This window comes from Oryctolagus cuniculus, chromosome X (genome assembly GCF_051225735.1).
Source record: "Oryctolagus cuniculus isolate XC-2025 breed Fujian yellow rabbit chromosome X, ASM5122573v1, whole genome shotgun sequence".
Lineage (NCBI taxonomy): Eukaryota > Metazoa > Chordata > Mammalia > Lagomorpha > Leporidae > Oryctolagus > Oryctolagus cuniculus.
The window spans coordinates 123,561,998-123,582,573 of NC_142888.1; positions in this window are offsets into that span (position 1 = coordinate 123,561,998).

Sequence of the window (20,576 nt, forward strand, 5' to 3'; positions counted from 1 at the left end):
GTTACATTCCTTCTAAGCCAGCATATTGTCATCTGAAATGACACTTATGCATAATAGCAAACCTCATCTTTAAAATGCAATGTGATAACTTGCATTTCACAGGCTATACGAAATATGAACTCAAGAGGGTCACCCAATCTTGAATTTAGGTGGTGCAGCAGAAAAAGAGCAAAACAGGAGGGCTGTTCCTGGGCTTAAAAGAAGAGTAGAATTGGGTCAGTGAAGAGCCATAGGAAGGGTAGTCCACCAGAAGAGAATACTCTCATCCATATTAGCTTAAATGGGTTCATTTTTTAAACAATAATTAATTAATTAATTTGATGGGTGGCGAAAAAGAGACAGACACACAGTGGAAGGTGTGGGTGAGGAGAGAGAAATCCCATCCACTGGTTTCCTCCCCAAATGCGCACACAACAGCCTGAGCTGGGTGCCACACCGTGGAGCCTCGAACACAACACAGGTCTCCTGTGGGTGTCAGAGACCCAAAGACTGCACCTGCCTTAGTCAGAAGGTAGAATCAGGAGTGGAGCTGGGACTCAAATGCATGCTCTTTAATATGAGATGCAGGGATCCCAACTGCCCATTTACCTGCTAAGCCCAACACACACCTGGGTATGTGGTTTGTAACAGAGATCCAGGGTAGAACTTATAGCTTAGTTAGGGGACAAGCCTTTAAAACTAGTTCCGGAAATTAAAATAATTGTATCAGTATCTTGTTGTCCATAGCTTAATTTGCATCTATTTGGATGAGGTGAAATGCGAGGTAAATTCATAATTAGACAAACTAGAAAAACATGGTTTATCTAACTAAGAAATATGGTATGAACAAATTTAACCAGTCCCAAAATTATCCATACTTAATTGGCCTAATTTCACCTGTCACATTCCACCTTCTATGTGAAATATTGCTGCTACTTTTAACTGTATCCTATGAATCATGGCACCCTGGAGAGCCATATATTCAGTGAGGTATAATGAAGGTATAATCTCAGGGCATATGAATAAAAGTCTCCAGCAGCCTGCACTTGCCAATTATCACCATTACATTTATATGTAATTTTATTTTCCCACTGGTTGTCAGGTAATTGATGCCAACCCTTTTTAATCTTCTTACTGATTGATAATAAAACAACCAAAGATGTCATTTCTTTTTCTTAAAGATTTTATTTATTTACTTGAGAGGTAGAGTTACAGAGAGAGGGAGAGACAGAGAAAGGTTCACTCCTCAGATGGCCACAATGGCTAGAGCTGAGCTAATTGAAAGCCAGGAGCCAGGAGCGTCTCCCGGGTCTCCACAGAAGTGCAGGGGCCCAAGAACTTGGGCCAGGTTCTACTGCTTTTCCAGGCCATAGCAGAGAGCTGGATTGGAAGGGGAGCATCCAGGACATGAACCAACGCCCATATGGGATGCTGGCATTGCAGGCGGCGGCTTTAGCCTGTCCACAGCACTGACCCCCAAAGGTGTCATTTCTAGTGGGATTCAGTTTTATGTATTCCCAGCTTATAGCTAAGGGTTAGTTAACAGAAAACAGGAGAAATAAAATCTCCCTTCAGAAAACTTTCACGTATCTCCTTTAGGTTGAACTCAAAGAAAATGTCAAAAATTGGAACTCATTTTCTGTAATTCTTATTCAATTAATTTATATAATACAGTACCTATATTGCTGCAGTACTTACACCACTGTGGCTGAGTAACACTTTTGGTTCCCTAGAATTTTGTAATATGTTGTTTTAGAGTAAGAAAGTAAATATGAAGTGTTTATTATTTAAAAGTAGCTTTTGTGTCTTCCAGGTTTATAGAAGTAAGCAACAAAATTATGTTAACCAAGATTACCCTGAGTGCTTAGAAGGCATGGCACACACAAAACCACCATTCAGTCAAAGAGAAAGTAGCACATACAGTCCATGATCCAAGAGATGTAGTCAAGACAGGTACTCAAATTGATCCTGTCCACTTCCTCTTTCAGATGTGTACTATTCGAAGAATAGATGTGACTGGTCAGTACAAGAGGACTTTGAATGGGATATGATGTGTCTCTTGTTCAGGATTTCCTTGAGTCAGGCTACAGGCAGAAACTGAGACCCATGCTCTAAAACACTGCTTGACATCATCAAGTAAATGAATCTAAAACTGCATTGCTTATTAGGCAAATAAAAAGAAATAAAGGTCATATAAATATGAAAGGAGAAAGGGAAATTATCTATGGTTGCAGATAGCATAATCTTATTGTGTACTGATGTGGGAACATCAAAAAGTGCATGGAAAGTATAATTAAACAATTGGTTTATTTTGGTGCAAAAATTGAAATGTATACATATCTGGGTCTTCATAAAGTTCATGGAAAATTCATATTATGAAAAAATTATACATGAATTTCAAGAAGTTTTTGCACCCACATAAACTTATCTTTTAATTTAATTTTCCACAAACTTTTTTTTGTTGTTGTTGACAGGCAGAGTGGACAGTGAGAGAGAGAGACAGAGAGAAAGGTCTTCCTTTACTGTTGGTTCACCCTCCAATGGCCGCCGTGGCCGGCGCACTGCGGCCAGCGCTCTGTGCTGATCCAAAGGCAGGAGCCGGGTGCTCTCCTGGTCTCCCACGCAGGTGCAGGGCCCAAGGACCTGGGCCATCCTCCACTGCACTCCCTGGCCACAGCAGAGAGCTGGACTGGAAGAGGGGCAACCAGGACAGAATCCAGCGCCCCGACCGGGACTAGAACCCGGGGTGCCGGCACCGCAAGGCGGAGGATTAGCCTAGTGAGTGGCGGTGCCGGCCAATTTTCCACAAACTTTTAAAAGTACCCTCAGCTGTACAAAATCCTAAAGAATCCACCAAAAACCGGTTCAAACTAATAAATACAGTAAAGTTTCAGAATATAAAATCAACTTATAAACATCAGTAGCTTTTTTTGGGGGGGGGGGGACAGGCAGAGTGGACAGTGAGAGAGAGAGACAGAGAGAAAGGTCTTCCTTTTGCCGTTGGTTCACCCTCCAATGGCCGCCACGGCTGGTGTGCTGTGGCCGGCGCACCGCGCTGATCCGATGGCAGGAGCCAGGTGCTTCTCCTGGTCTCCCATGGGGTGCAGGGCCCAATTACTTGAGCCATCCTCCACTGCACTCCCTGGCCACAGCAGAGAGCTGGCCTGGAAGAGGGGCAACTGGGACAGAATCCGGCGCCCCGACCGGGACTAGAACCCGGTGTGCCAGCACCGCAAGGCGGAGGATTAGCCTAGTGAGCTGCGGCGCTGGCCTAATCAGTAGTGTTTCTATAAACTAACAATGAACTACCTGCAAAATAAATCAAGAAAACAATTTCATTTACCTGAACTACAAAAAAATACACTTATGTATAATGTGAACCATGGAGGTAAAAGGTCTATACAATTAAATCTATAAAATAATTGATGGAAGAAACTGACGAAGACTCAAATAAATGTAAAGATACTCACATTTATAGATTTAAAGAACTGAGGGAATGCTATCCAAAGCAACCTGCAGATTTAATGAAACCTCTATCAAAATTTCAATGGATGACACGGGCACTGTGGTACATTGGGTTAAGCCACTGTCTGCAGTGTTGGCATCCCATATGGACCTGATTTGAGTCCCAGCTGCTACACTTCTGATCCCGTTCCCTAATAATGCCACTGGAAAAGCAGTGGAAGATGGCCCAAGTCCTTGGACCCTGCACCTACATGGGCCACCCAAAAGAAGCTCCTGGCTCTTGGCTTTGGTTTGACCCAGCCCTGTCCATTGTGGCCATTTGGGGAGTGAATCAGTTGATGGAAGATTTCTCTGCCTATTTCTCCTCTCTCTCTGTAACTGTACCTTTCAAATAAATAAATAAATCTGTTTTAGAAAAATCAATGGTAATTTTCACAGAAGTAGGAAAAACAACCACAGTCCTAAGTCACATGGAGCCACAAAAGACCCCAAATAGCCAAGGCAATCTTGATCAAAAAGAAAAAGCTACTTGATTTCAAACTATATTATGAAATATTAAGCTGTCGTGGTATTGACAGAAAAATAGACACATCAACCAATGGCACAGAATGAGAGCCCAGAAATGAGTCTATGCATTACCAAGGACACACAATGAAGAAAGGACAGTCTTCTTGATTAAAGGTGTTGGGGGAAAAGGATACTCAGTTTTGGAAAAATGAAATCATACTGTATACAAAAAAGAAATCAAAGTGCATTAAAGACTTAAATGTAAGACCTGAACCTGTAAAACTGCTATAGGAGAGCAGTGGTGGAAAGCAATGCAACATTGCTCTGCAGGGAAGGATTTTTTTAATGTGATCCCCAAAACCTAGGCAATGAAAACAAAGACAGACAAATTGGATAGCATCAAACTAAAAAGCATCTGCACAGCAAAGGAAATATTTAGTAGTCAACTATAAAAGCAGAGAAAACATTTGCAAATCATACATCTGATAAGAGGTTACTATCTAAAATATATAAGGAGGTCAACCAATTCAAAAGCAAGAAAACAAAAACTCAGTTAAAATGAGCCAAGAGCCTGAATAGACATTTCTCAAAAAAACGCATACAAATAATCAACAAATATGTGAAAAACATTGAATATCACTAATTATTAGAGATAGGAAAATTAAAAACACCATGAGATATCACCTCACACCTGTTAGAATGGCTATAATCAAAAAGATAAAAGATAAGGGTTAGGCAAAAGATAAAGATAATGAAAAAAAAAATCCTTATTCACTGTTGGTGGTAACTTAATTAGTGTAGCCAGCGTGGAAAATGGCTCACTTTTTAATATATACATCCAAAGGACTGGTAATCACTACTTCTAAGAGGTATCTACAATCCCACATTCATTGTATCATTGCATCATTTTTCACAATAGCCAACGTATGGAAAAAATCTGTCAATCACAGTATAATGTATAAAGAAAATATAGGATGTATACAGAATGGAATACCACTCACCTTGAAAAAAGGTAAATCCTGTCAATTGCAATAACGTGGATGAAGTTGAAGGACATTATGATAAGTGAAATGAGCCAAGCAAAGAAAGAAACATACTGTACGATTTCACATACATGTGGAATCTAAAACCACTGAATTCACAGAAGTAAATAGTAGAATTGTGCTTACTAGAGGCTAATAAGGATAAGAGGCAATTCAAGAAGTTGTTTGAACAGTAAAACATTTCAGTTAGACAGTAGAAATAAGTTTTTTACATTTTAAATTGTATTTTATTAATAAAATAGAACAAATTTCATGTATTTTATATCTATTTTATAGATACAATTCTAAGAAGGTAACCATACTTCCCTCCCACCCTTACTTCCATCCTCCATCTTATTTTTCCTTTAATTTTTGCAATAAAATTACTTTCAATTTATTTTATAATCACAGACTTAATCCACCACTAACCATAATATTCAACAAGTAAAAAGTAGGAAGACCACTGTTCCACAGGAATATAGACAAGGGTTGTAAACAATAATAAAATAATAAGATGAGAGTTTCATTCTTATACATTGCTTTATTGTATTATATATTAACTACCATATATCAGAGAAAGCATATTTGTCTTTTGGGAACTGGTTTATTTCACTAAGGGTAATGGTCTCCAGTTGCATCTATTTTGTTGAAAGAGACATGATTTCTTTTTTATGGCTGGGTAGTATTTTATTGTGTATACATGGCAATGTGGGTAACTATAGGTAACAATAATGTATTCTTGAAAATTGCTGTGTAAATTTCAAGGGTTCTCCTCACAGAAAATGGTAAATAATGAGATGATGGATATGTCACCTAGCTAGGTTTAATCATTCCACATTATATACATATATCATACTATCATGCTGTGCCTCATAAATATAAAGAATTATAATTTTCTAATGTTCAATAAAATAAAATAATGCATTGCCTAGTACCCAGACAAAGTTGAAAGTAGTATATCATAAATGGAGTCAAAATGAGATCCACAAAGAATGATAATCAAGACTGAGTGATGAAACAAGATATGGACAAGTGGCCTGGGTGCCTAGTTGGGACCAGAAATGGACTTTGGAAAGTGGGAGTATTTTTTTTTTATCTGCTAATAGAATAACTTTGTGTGGAATGATTCATTCAGTTTAAAGGGGATCAGGGCTGGTACAGTGGCATAGTTGGCTAGGCCTCAACCTGCCGTGCTGGCATCTCATATGGGTGCCACTTCGAGTCCAGCTGTTCTGCTTCTGATTCAGCTCCCTGCTAATGGCCTGGGGAAGCAGTAGAGGAAGGCCCCTGGACCCATGTGGGAGACCCAGAAGAAGCTCCTGGTTCCTGACTTCACATTGGCTCATTTCGGACTGACTTGCCTCCTGGCTTCGGATTGGCCCTTTGTTGTGGCCATTTGGAGAATGAGTCAGCAGATGGAAGATCTTTTTGTCTCTCCATCTCTCAGTCTGTAACTCTGTATCTCAAATAAATAAAATCAAATCTTTTTTAAAAATAAGGGGGATAAGAAACTACAAAAAGGTTATAAAGGTTATAAGTTGTTATTCTAGGTTATTTTTTAGTGTAGTGAAGCAGAAGCCATAAATCAGGTATCACCAACAAATAAGTACTGGAGGCAAGAAGACACAGAAACATGAATAGATTCGCTTTAAACAAGTCATGAGCATGTGTGTCTTAAAGACACAACTAAACATGCCTGGCACAATAATGCAGCCAACACTATGCACTCAATAAGGCAGAAAACAAGACTGACAGTTTTCCCCATCAGAATGAAGCAAAGAGGATTTTGTCAATAACCTTCAGTTAACTATAGCATTAAGTCCATTGATTTTAAATATTCAAACTAGTTTAGATTCAATTTTAGTTTTGCTATTTTATTCTGCTTACTTAATTAAAAATTTCTATCTACACACTTTATCAAGCATAAATACTGATGCCTCTTGCAATAATATTAGGTCCTTTGATCTGTTCTCTATGTGTGTAACCACGCATATGTGCATATCTGAATTCAGTTATTAAAACAGTTCAATTTTGAAAATACTCACCATTCCATAAAAATAATTAATCTAGGGGCATACTTCGCTACTTGACTACGGAGCTGAATATTAAGATTGCTAGCAGGAAACTCAAATTATAATACAATGGGTAGATATCATCTTTAAAACTAACCAGAGGTAGTTCAACTAAATGCTTTTCGTTTTGAGTTATAAATATCGATTTTCAAGCAAACATAATAGTGGGAAAAACACAGACTTTGGAGAGCTCACATTAACATTTAGATCTCATCTGTACCACTTACAGAATCTTTCTCAGTATCAGCTTTTTCACATAGAAAAGGGGGATCATAGTAATATCCACAACCTAGGTCTGATGTGTAGAACTGATGGATATCGAGGAACCCATGAGTATATGTAAGTCCCCAGCAAATGTTAGCTCTTACGTTCTTTCCACAGATTGTACACATAAGTTTCTGGAATGATTCTCAAGGCTTTAAGTCTGCGTGACTTCATAAATGGGTCTCAGAGTGTTAAAACTAATAGAGCAAGTGAGGCCTGGTGTCCTTTCCACTTCTCTAACTCAGTTAGGGATTGTGCTTAGTTTGTTCTTGTCTCAAGTGTGCTAGAGAACACCATGGTAGCTGACAAGCATCTGACCACCTCCTTTCTATCTTCTGTATAGCTCAGTATTCAAAGAATCCTGTTTCAATACTTACCACCGAGTCTTTGGTCTATAGATGAAACTACTTTGAAGCCCAAAAGCACGGTGTGATAACTGATGCTCTGATGATCTTTCATACTGGACTTTTACTAATAAAAATGTCATACTATACTATTGATGCACTCACCATTACTTTCCAAATAGAAATTTGACTTATAATGAAGATTTTGATGAATAAATGGAATGGTGTGGGACTGCGCACAACAGATGGGCCCAACCTTTCCATTATTGAATAACTCAGTGTCAAGAAATACCTATGTCTGATAAACTTTTATTGTCGGTTATGTGCCTTTTCCCCTTAGAATCCTTAAAATCCTCCATGTACTTGGTGTTATTAAACTGTTTTACTTTTGATTCTCTTGGTTAAATTATAGAAAGGAATTTCTTCTTTTTGCACTTTAGAGTTGATCTTCTAAAAATCTTTAGGTGTGATTAGAAGATACAAATCTTGATTTTTATTATTTTTTTCTTGGTTTAGGCTAAAGTTCTAGCTAATACACAAATTGGAATGGCTGTTTCCAAGTTTCATGTTTTTAAAACTTTTATTTGAGAGGTAGAGTTACAGATAGAGAGGGGGAGAGACAGAGAGAAAGGTCTTCCATCCTCTGATTCACTCCCCAAATGGCCCCAATGGCTGGGACTGGACCAATCCAAAGCCAGGAGCCAGGAGCTTCTTCCAGGTCTCCCACGGGGGTGCAAGGGCCCAAGCACTTGCATCATATTCTACTGCTTTCCTAAGCCATAGCAGAGAGCTGGATCAGAAGAGGAACAGCCAGTACCGAATCAGCACCCATTTAGGATGCTGGCACCACAGGCAGAGGCTTAGCCTACTATGGCACAGTGCCAGCCCCCCAAGTTTCATATTGCTTAATGTAATTTATCATTTAATGATATGGCAAAGATTTACACTCTCTACTGAGACTGACAATGGAACATGCATTCTTAAATATGAATTGGGCTCCAGCTCATCAAGCCTTGTATGTATGCACATATTGTGTTTTCGCTCACCTTCACAGGAATTTGAGTCAAACAAAACCATGATAACTGTTTAGGTTTAAATCAAGTCCCAGCTTGAGTCACGAAAACATAGTTCAGGTATGTTTTACATCTGTGTGAAGGAAGAAGAAGCAAGGATAAACTGCAGAGATTCTCTTTTCAGTCTCAGTGGATGGCTGCGGAGTTCTAACAGGTTAATTTGCTGCTGCAGGTTGGGAAAGAGGAGACCTTGCCTGTCTTGGCTTTTGAATCATCACTAGAAACCTTTTCCCTTTGGAATATTTCTATGCTCATGATGGCTTCTTCTCAAAGAGAAACAGAAAATAAAGATGACAACTATCTTATATTTTGTGTCTTAAGGAGGGTCAAAGGCAATGGATTCAGAGTGCTCCTATGAGAATGCAGTATTGTACTTTCCACCTTGCAAATCATATTCTTTTTAAATGAAACTAAAACTGTACATGGGTAGCAGCACAGTGGTCTAAATTCAAATCCTGCTTTCTGCCTCTAACAGCTATGAGACCTTAGACAAAAAAATAAGATCCGTCTGCACAGCACTTACTTCAGTTTGCCAGATGAAGACAGCAAATTAAAGATTTCATGTCATGCATTTCCACCTAATGTTGCAGGAATACATGGTCTTCCTTTTGTTGTTTAAATTTTTCTCAATCAAGTATTTAGAGCTGTATTTTAAAACAGCCAATTTCAAATGTTAGGTGCCCTATCCATGTAAATATCTGTTTTCTGATACTTATAATTATTTAAGTAGCAGAGAAAACCCAAAGAAACAAATGGTACATGCCTACAAAAGGAGAAACGGTCCCTGTTCTTATGACGATTGTTTAATCAGAGTTCTTTGATTTTCTGCAAAACTTATCACATCAATGTGTATACTTATCTACATTTTATTCATATTTAACATAGGAGAAGATTCAATATTTGAAGCCATATTTTGTAACACCGTAATAGTTCACAATTCATTACTTTAACTTTGAATCTACTGTTACACGTTAATTATAAATGTCATGGTAGAAAGTATTTGATTCTCAGTTTTCAATCATTAATAGATAAGGGAATGGGATTACCCTCTTTTGGAATATATGTGACAATGGGAGATGGTAACATTCATTTTGGAAGTCAAATGTTTTATTGCATCAAAGAATGGCACAGTCAGTCATGATTAAAAAGAAGTGAGAAATTTAGTATCAGTGAACATTACAATTATAAGTAAAAGTTAAGGAAGTGAAGTATTTACAACCCAGACTGTTTCACATAAATGTACACTGGTTTATTCTCTATTTCTGTGTATTCACCATTTTTTTTCTATAAGAATCCATATATAACTGAGATGATCAAAAATTGGTTTTCTTTCTGTTTGGCTTATTGTATGTCAAAATGTCATGTCATAAACTTGGCATATATACAATAAACTTTTTTAAAATAATAAAATAATTTAAATGAAACATAAATAAATGCACACTTGGGGCTGGCACTGTGGCATAGCAGGTAAAGCCGCAGCCTGCAGTACCAGCATCCCATATGGGTGCCAGTTCAAGTCCCAGCTGCTCCATTTCCAATCCAGCTCTCTGCTATGGCCTGGGAAAGCAGTAGAAGATGGCCCAAGTCCTTGGGCCCCTACTCCCACGTGGGAAGACTCAGAGGAAGCTCCTGGCTCCTGGCTTTGGATCGGCGCAGCTCAGGCTGTTGCGGCCAATTGGGGAGTGAACCATCGGATGGAAGACCTCTCCCTCTCTGCTTCTCCTTCTCTCTGTGTAGCTCTGACTTTCAAATAAAGAAATAAATCTTAAAATAAATAAATATATATATATACTAAGTTAAAGGATATTTTTGCAATTGATATTTCCCCTAAGATAATTCATATCTTTACATGCTCTTTAATTTTAATAGTTGATTTTTAACTGTATATTATGAGTCAAGCACTACTGTGGGTGAACTATATGTTCTCTCTCATTTACTTATCACAAAAGTCCTGTGAGGTAAATTTAATAACATTTTATGGAGGTATCTGCACCTTTCTCAAGTTTATAGAGGTATGAAATGACAGAAGTGGGACTCACAATTATGTCTGTTTCCAAAAGGTAACTTTTTCTTCTCTATCATGCACCCTTTTAAAAGGCATATATTCGGCCGGCACCATGCTCAATAGCCTAATCCTCCGCCTGTGGCGCTGGCACACCGGGTTCTAGTCCCGGTCGGGGCACCGGATTCTGTCCCAGTTGCCCCTCTTCCAGGCCAGCTCTCTGCTATGGCCAGGGAGTGCAGTGGAGGATGGCCCAAGTCCTTGGGCCCTGCACCCACATGGAAGACCAGGAGAAGCACCTGGTTCCTGGCTTCAGATCAGCATGGTGTGCCGGCCGCAGCGTGCCGGCCATGGCGGCCATTGGAGGGTGAACCAACGGCAAAAGGAAGACCTTTTTCTCTGTCTCTCTCTCTCACTGTCCACTCTGCCTGTCAAAAAAAAGGCATATATTCTAAGATCCTGCTAATATATATTAGCTGACACCTACCATCCATGTAGGCTGTCTTCCTCAGTGCTGTGCCAAGTAGCCCATTCCTTTGAAATCACAAATAGATGTAGAAGAAAATACTGCTTCCTTTTTGCTTGAGGACAAATGAGATGGAAAAAAAAGCTAAGTGATATTATCAAACACTCAACAAGTTAGAATGGAATCAAAGACTGGACCTAAATGCTTGCAACACAAAAAGGTTAGCTATTGGCACACCTGGATGGTCTTTAACAACCTTCCAAAAGTATCTTTGGTTCTATAGTTTCCTATGTATCCTTTATGCTGAAGTAAAGGTTATCTTCTTGAACCATTAAGCACTAAACTGCAAATTATTAAGTGTCCTCTAAAATAACAATCTGTCATTTCCCAAATTTGCCCTCCTCTAACTCAGTTTCTTTACTCTGAGGTACTTTCTGAATTCTCTCCAGAAGCAAGAATAGCCACAAAGGGACACTGATGAGCCCATTTTATTTTGAAATGTATGCAATCCTCTCAGCGAGCCAAAGAAAGCAAAGGTAGTTGTCACCTTTAACCAGAAGAGAGTTAGGTAAGGTAATTAAAATCAAGCATGAAAGTGCCATTGGGGGCCAGTGCTGTGGTGTAGTGGGTAAACCCACTGCCTGTGGTGCCAGCTTCCCATATGGGTGCTGATTGAAGTCCCAGCTGTTCCAGTTCCAATCCAGCTCCCTGCTAATGTGTCTGGGAAGGCAGCTGAGGGTTGCAGGTATTTGGGAAGTGAACCAGTGGATGGAAGATTTTCTCTCTCTCTCTCTCTCCCTTTTTTCCTCTGTGACTCTGTCTTTAAAATAAATGTGTGTGTGTGTATATATATATATATATATATTTAAAAAGTGCCATTGAAATGTGTTGCTTTCACATATATTGGTAATGACTGAGGATGTTTATAAATATTCCAGTTCTCTTCTTTCAAGGTAAACCACAGATGATTACACTTGCTTGTCTTGTTTTAAATGAGATATGATCATGCGGCTTGTTTTGGCTAATGAGATGTGTGACTTTCAAGTGGAAACTGTGAGAAGCAGTGCATAACTCACAATATTCTCTCCCCCTTCTAACAGGGACCTTGGAAACACATGTTGGGAAGGAGCCCTTGCTTGTTTTTCAGATATAGCATGACTAAAAAGCACATAATGTGCTAAGTGATTGGTATTTGTTTTTATCATAGAGTGACCTAGCCCATTTTTACAAAATTATTTATTCATCGAGATATATAAATAATTTTGTGGAGGGGATTCACCTTGGAAAGGAGTAGGCATGCCTATTCTAGACAAAAGGACAAGGTAGATCAAAACATGGATAGATTTGGAAGTAGAGAGAACAAGAATAGTTAAGGAAGTATCTATCTGATGATCTCTATTTTCCTAATGGTGCTGGAGAGCTGGTGGGGAAGTGTCTTAGAATAGCTGATTTCTGCCGGCGCCGCAGCTCACTAGGCTAATCCTCCGCCTTGCGGTGCCGGCACACCGGGTTCTAGTCCCGGTCGGGGCGCCGGATTCTGTCCCGGTTGCCCCTCTTCTAGGCCAGCTCTCTGCTGTGGCCAGGGAGTGCAGTGGAGGATGGCCCAAGTGCTTGGACCCTGCACCCCATGGGAGACCAGGATAAGTACGTGCCTCCTGCCATCGGATCAGCGCGGCGCGCCGGCCGCGGCGGCCATTGGAGGGTGAACCAATGGCAAAAAGGAAGACCTTTCTCTCTGTCTCTCTCTCTCACTGTCCACTCTGCCTGTCAAAAAAAAAAAAAAAAAAAGAATAGCTGATTTCTGCTAGGTGTTGACTTGTGTATGTGTGCTTCAGGACAGAATACAGGTATATGGGTATTGATCTATCTCTCACATAGCCTATAGTCTAAAAGGAGTGGTAACATAGAAACACAATAATCTATGATACAAATTTGAATTGGAAGAGTCATAAAAGATTTAGGTTCGTAATGTTGAGGAGAGGTCAGAAGAAGAGAAAATCATAGAAGGCTATATGAAGCAATTGACATTAAACTGTATCTAAAAATTGTTTTTGAAAGAAACATAAATTAGGGAAAATGCATTTTAATATACAGAAATAGCAAGACTAAAATCAAAAGATTTGAGCTACTAGTGTGCATGGGGGTTAGTAAGGGGTTTCGTGAACATGAAGCATAAAAACTGGAAATCTCTTGTTGCCAAAATAAGGGCTTTGGACTTCGTTCTGTCATCAGTGATGACCCATGGCAGAAAACTGAGAGAGTGTTGTAATTAGAACTGCAAATTCAGCATTGTATGATTAGATAACTCACACTTCAGTATCATGCTCAAAAACTGGATTAAAGAAGCCCCAGGATCAATTGTCAAATAATACTACCAAAAAAGGACACAGATATTTGAAATCTGTGTTTCTTAAAACTTTCTTGCCACGGAAATCACCTAGAAATCTGGTTAAAAAAAAAAAGAGAGAGAAAGAAAAACAGGGGTTTCTAGACACTCACAGCTTCTCTGCTTGAAAATTAATATTGTCGACAATCGCTCTAGATTATTGTTATGATCAGGCAAATTTAAGAAACACTGGTTTAATTGAATACAGAGAAGACAGCAGGGAAAGAAACGATTGCATAAGAATCCAACATCTGAACCCATGCATCAATTCTTTCATTTCAAAAACAAGTATATCAATTGTTTTGCATGCCTGGCATGGTACTAGAACTGGAAAAGCAAGAGAAAGCAAGATAAAGTCCCTGCTCTCGCAAAGCTTGCATCCTACTAACAGAAAGTGAAAATAGAAATTACACAATCAACTCTTCACAATTATGTGATAATTTAAACTCTTATTCATTATACTACACATGCATTAGCTCAGTGACTCTTCAAACCATCCTATAAAGTAGATATTATTAAATATTATTCTATATATTATATATATAAAGCAGATATTATTATAGATAATTTTAGTATGTGATGAAGCTGCATACTTGGGATGCCTGACTTCATTAAGGGTACCCAAAGGTTATATAAGGAAATAAAACTTAAACTGGTATTTTAATTATAAATAGATATTAGCTAGCTGAAAAGATAGAAAAAATAATTCCTGGCAAAGGGAAGACCACTGGCATCTGCCTAGGCAAGAGAATCCCAAAGAATCCTAGAAAATTCCATTGAGAATTGGCTACAGAGAAGGAGTTAAACAGTCAACTTGAGCTATAGTCCACACTGGTGACATACTAATATATGCCCAGTCTAAGTATGTGCCAACTAGACAGGACTCAGACCTTGGCATGAGTCCCAGATTAGACTTCCGAACTCCCCTAACCTTGTGACCTTTCCCATGAAATCGATATGCTTCAATATCAAGAGAACAATATTCTATTATCTTGCTCACATTTCTCAATTGAACATTTTAAAGTAGTGTAGCATAGTGGGAAAGTATGTGGGTTTTAGAGCCAACAGACAAATTAAATCCAGCTCTATCACTCACTAGCTGGATTTAGACAAGTGATTTAATATATTTGAGCTTTAGTTTCTCAAACTGTAAAATGGGATTAATAATAATATCTACTTTATAGGATGGTTTGAAGAGTCACTGAGCTAATGCATGTGTAGTATAATGAAGAAAATTTAAATCTGAATGGAGCTGTGTTTGAATCCCAGTTCTACCACTTTCCTCTTGGGTAACATTTAGACAAGTTGATCCACCTTTCTGAGCTTGAACTTCATCATCTGAAAAAATAGTGATATTACGTACAATGAAGGGATGCTGTAAGGAATAGAGATAATCTGTGAATATTGTCCTGAATTGAGAGTCAGGAGCCCTTAGGCAAGTCACTTCCCACTCTGGATTTCAGTTTCCATAGGTATAACATGAACAAATCGTGTTTTCAAGCTGTCTATAGTGAAAGTAACTTTTACCCCAATATATTATAGACTTAAAACTTTGATTTTAAAATAGAAAAATCATACTCCACATTTTTTAAGGTTCATAAATGTTTAGTCTCACATTCCGAACTTAGTGTCTTGTGGACAGATTACATTCCAAGATCTATCCCCCATCCATTGAAACCATATTTAGCAGTACTGGCCTACATGATCTCAGACATTGCTTTGAACTTGGACACACTGATGTTGAATGTACTAATATCACTTCACAAGAAGAGTCTGTTCTGCTACAGAGAATGGGAATCTGAAGACCAGGAGGTCCAATAGTGTTTCTCCAAAGATGACAAAACGAAAAAGCTATGTGTAATGGCACTGTGTACAAAATATACTTGCCTGAAAGTTTAGCATGAGCTCCTGAGGACACAGCCAGATAAATAGTATATGTGCAGGAGTGACCAGTATTATCTTAACCCAGCAACTATAGAGTATATGCACAACAAAATCAGCCATCCCAGAATGGAGTGAATGTACATATGAGTAGGTCCATTTCTGTATGCGTGTATACACATTTGTTCTGACATATGTTCAAGTATGTATTTTAGCTATGAAAACACCCTGGGAGTCAGCAGTGACAGCTTAAGTGATTTGTTTCCTGCCACTCACATGGGAGATCTGGACTAAGTTCCCAGCTCCTGGCTTTGGCCCGGGTCTACTCTCAGCCATTCGGGCATTTGGATAGTGAACTAGTGGACAGGAACTTCCTCTCTCTACCTCTCAAGTAAATAAAAGAAGCATTTTAAAGTAAATAAAAAATAAAATACTTTGCATTTTGTACAATGCCAAATCACGTAAACATGGCAAGAAAAAATTGCAAAGAATTCTCATACACCCCTTTGCAACAGACCTCATTCAAGTTTCTCTTATTGTCCAAATAATGTCTTTTATTTGCAAAATATTGAACACGTTTATAGGACCCATTATGATGTTTTTGACATTTATACATTGTTTCTTTGTTTGAAATGTAGTTGCAGAGAGAGAAGAGAAAGATAAATCTTCCATCTGCTGGTTCACTCCTCAAATGCCACAATAGCCAGGGCTGAGCCAAGCTAAAGCGAGGAAACTGGAATTCTATCTAATATCCCAAGTAGGTAGCAGGGGGCCTAAGTACGTGGTCCATCCTCTGTTTCTTTCTGAGGCAAATTAGCAGAGGAGGTGGGAATTGAAGTGGTGCTCATATGGGATGCCAGCATCGCAAGCAGTGGCTTCACTCACTGTGCCCCAATGCAGGCCCCTATATGTTGTACATTGATCACCTCAAGATACTTAATTTATCCATCACCTCAAATATTTATCCAGATGTTTGAGGAGATAACTATGTTTACACAGATTGAATATTACACGATGCATACAAGTTTCACAATATCACATGGTTTCCCATTATTATGTATGATTAATTTTATGTAAAAGCTAAAAGTTTTAAATTACAACAAAATGTATCTTTTTTGTGATTTGAACATTTAAAAGGGTCTCTTGTAGTTGTTTTGGATTGCATGATACACGATTATTAACTATAATTGTCCTCAGTGTGATAGAACACCAACACTGATTCATCCTTTGTACCTTTTAAGCCATCTCTCCCCAGTCTGCTCTCTCTCCTCCCCTCCCTGCTCTTTTGTAACTGCTGTTAAACTGATGAAATCATGTGGTACTAGTCTCTCTGTACCTGATGTCTTTAACCTAGCATTTTGATATCTAGTTCCATCTATGTTGCCAACACTAATAGGATGTTAACCTTTTTTTTTTTTTTTTTCTGACAAGCAGAGTTAGAGAGAGAGAGAAAGGTCTTCCTTCCGTTGGTTCACCCCCCAAATGGCTGCTGCGGCCGGTGGCGCTGATCCGAAGCCAGGAGCCGGGTGCTTCTCCTGGTCTCCCATGGGGTGCAGGGCCCAAGCACTTGGGGCATCCTCCACTGCCTTCCCGGGCCACAGCAGAGAGCTGGACTGGAAGAGGAGCAACCGGGACAGAATCTGGCGTCCCAACTGGAACTAGAACCTGGAGTGCCGGCTCCGCAGGCAGAGGATTAGCCTAGTGAGCCATGGCACCGGCCTGATGTTAACCTTTTTGTTGCTGAATAGTATTCCATTGTGGATGTATAAAATTTTCTTTATCCATTTATTCATTGATGGATACCTTAGTTGACTCCATAACTTAGCAACAGTGAATAGTTATGCAATAAATGTGGAGTGCAGGCATCTCCTTGATATACTGATTTCATGTCCTTTGGGTAACTACCCAGTAATGGGATTATTGCTTCATATAGTCGTTCTATTTTTTAATCTCCTAAGGACTTTGCAGACTGTTTTCCATAGTGACTCTACTAATTTCCATACTTACTATACTAATTTAGCATGCCATCTTAAGAGATTTTGAAGAGCAATTTTTATTGTACTTGACTTTCACTTTAGATTGACATAATTTTTTCCTTGAATAGGATGGGACTTCACTGTAACTGTGCACTGTGATTCTTGCAATTAACCTTAAAATTACAATTCTGAACCCCATTACTTTTTTCTTTTTTCTTTAATTTCTTACTTCTTTGTCAAAAAAACAATTGGATAAATGATTTTCTCAAAGTGGCAGAATGTAAAATAAACACACATAATCAGTTGCATTTCTATGCACTAAAAATGACCAACCAAAAAAGGAAATTAATAAAACAATTCCATTTGCAATAACACCTAAAACAATAAAATACTTAGTAATAAACATAACCAAGGAAGAGAAAGACTTGAATATGGAATATTGTAAAACACTGCTAAAAGAAAGAAAGAAAGAAAGAAAGAAAGAAAGAAAGAAAGAAAGAGAGAGAGAGAGAGAGAGAGGAAGGAAGGAAGGAAGGAAGGAAGGAAGGAAGGAAGGAAGGAAGGAAGGAAGGAAGGACGAGCCAGCGTTGTGGTGTGGCAGGTAAAGCCACTGCCCACAATGCCAGCATCCCACATGGGCACTGTCGTGAGTCCCAGTTGCTCCATTTCTGATCCAGCTCCCTGCTAATGGCCTGAGAAACAGAGCATAAGATGCTTTGGTCCATGCCACCCATGTGGGAGACCTGGAAAAAGCTCCTGGCTCTTGGCTCCTGGCTTCAGCCTGGCCCAGCACAGGCTGTTGCAGCCATTTGGAGAGTGAACCAGCAGATGGAAGAGCTTTCTCCCTTTCTCTGTCTATCTGTCTCTCTTCTCTCTCTGTAACTCTGACTTCCAAATACATAAATAAATATTTTTAAAACAGAAACAAAGAAGTTACAAATAAATGGAAAGACTCCCCGTGTCCATGAATTGGAAGACCTATTGTTATAATGTCCACACAAGGCAAAGAGATCTATAAATTTAATTTAATATCTATAAAAATCCAAATGTCAGTTGTCCTCAAATAGCCAAAACAATCTGAACAATAATCAAGATTTTGTGGTACTGGAAGATAGATATAATCAATGGAATAGGATGGAGTCCAAAAATTAACTTTTACATTTATGGTCAAATGATTTTCCACAAGGAGATCAAGATTGCATAATGACAAATGGACAATGTTTACAACAAATAGCTTTTAAAAAACTGGATATCCACTTGGAAAGAATGAATTTGGACTATATGTTTCAACATACATAAAAATTAATTCAAAATAGATAAAACATTTACATGTAAGACTTAAAAAGCTTTAAAACTTCTGTAATGAAACTTAAGAGAGAACTTCAGGACATTGAGTGGGGAACTAATTTCTTGGATATGATCTCAAAAACACAGACAACAATAATAATAGTAGACTGAGAGTATACTAAAAATCTGCGCAGAGAGTAAAATAATCAACTGAGTGAAGAAATTCAATGAAAAAAAACTATTTGAAAAATGTATCTCATAAGGGGCTATATAAGGGACTATATAAGAAACTCTTACAACTCAGCATCAAAAAACATAATCAAATTTTAAATGGGCAAATGTGGGGCCAGTGCTGCAGCTCAGTAGGTTAAGCTACCGCTTGTGATGTTAGCATCCCATATCAGAGCACCTGCTCAAGCCCAGGCAGCTACACTTCAGATTCAGCTCCCTGCTAATGAATGTAGAAACATAGTATATGATGGACCAAATACTTGGGCCACTGCTACACCTGTGGCAGACCTGAATGGATTTTCTGGTTCCTGGCTCCTGATTTCAACCTGGCCTAGCTCTGGCCATCACAGCCATTTAGAGAGTGAACCTGAAGATGCAAGATTCTCTCTCGCGCTTGCTCTTTCTCTGTGTGTATATGTGTGTGTGTGTGTGTGTGTGTCCTCTCTGTCACTCTGCCTTTCAAGTCAATAAATATTTTTTAAATAAGTGATCTTAATAAACATTTCTCAAAAGGGACAAATGCTCAATGTCACTCACCAATCATCAGGGAAATGAAAATCAAAACCACAGTGAAATGTGTAACTCCTCTTGGAATGGTTACAATTAAAAAAAAAAAAAAGACAAAAATGGCAAGAGCTGGTGAAGTTGGGGAGAAAGGAGAACTCCAATACATTGTTGTATGTATTAGTGCAGCCACTACAACATGTTCTTGCAGACCTGTACACAATCTCTCAAATCCAGCACAGCGAGTTTTATCTCCCATGTAGGAACATAGTAGTGTTTATTTGTGCAAAATAATTAGGTGGGCTCTATATAAGGCCTATATAATCTAAAAATCTAGTAAGTGTGATCATAGACTCAATCCACAAGCAGGAACTGAGTCCAATTTAATGGCCAAGACTTCCAGTTAAGTGAGGAGTCAGACAGGTTAATAGGCAGGTTGGTCCTGGTGGAAATTGAGGGTGCAAAATGCTTGCTTTCCCCTAAAAGTTATCTTTTGCAAGATCAAGGTGCCAAATCCCATTGCATGCTTCTCCCCAAAAGTTGCCTTCCCTTCATCAAGACAAAAGTGTTCATCCTACCCTTCTGAGTTTCTAGTTTTATCATGAGAACAGAAAGAAGTTACCTATCCCATCCTTCTGATAGCGCTCTTGTTTTATCATGAGCAAGCCACAGAGGGCAAATAAGATTACAAATCAGGTCTTTTGATGGGTTTTGTCTCTGCTTTGTAGTTGATTATTAGTTGCTTGTCCAGTTTTTTCTTTCTTTCATGAAATTGCGCTTAAAAACCCTACCACCATTAGCCCCTTGAATCTCCCTCTCTTGGAATCCCCCTCATGGTCCCTTTGCAAGGAGCTTGATTTCTGAATTAAATAAATCCTACTTTTCTCTCTGCCTTGTTCTTATGAAAATTATTTTGCTTGAGACAAAGAGCTGAGGTCCTCTTGTCACTGCTGCAGCTTCACCAGTAACATTTATACTCACTTCTGAACATAAATTCATTAGAAAGAAATTGTGGTACAATTTCTCAAGATATTTACATTTTTCATTATCAATACCTGATCTGATTCCCAGGTACAGTTCATTTAAATAATTATTCCTTCATTTACCATATATATAC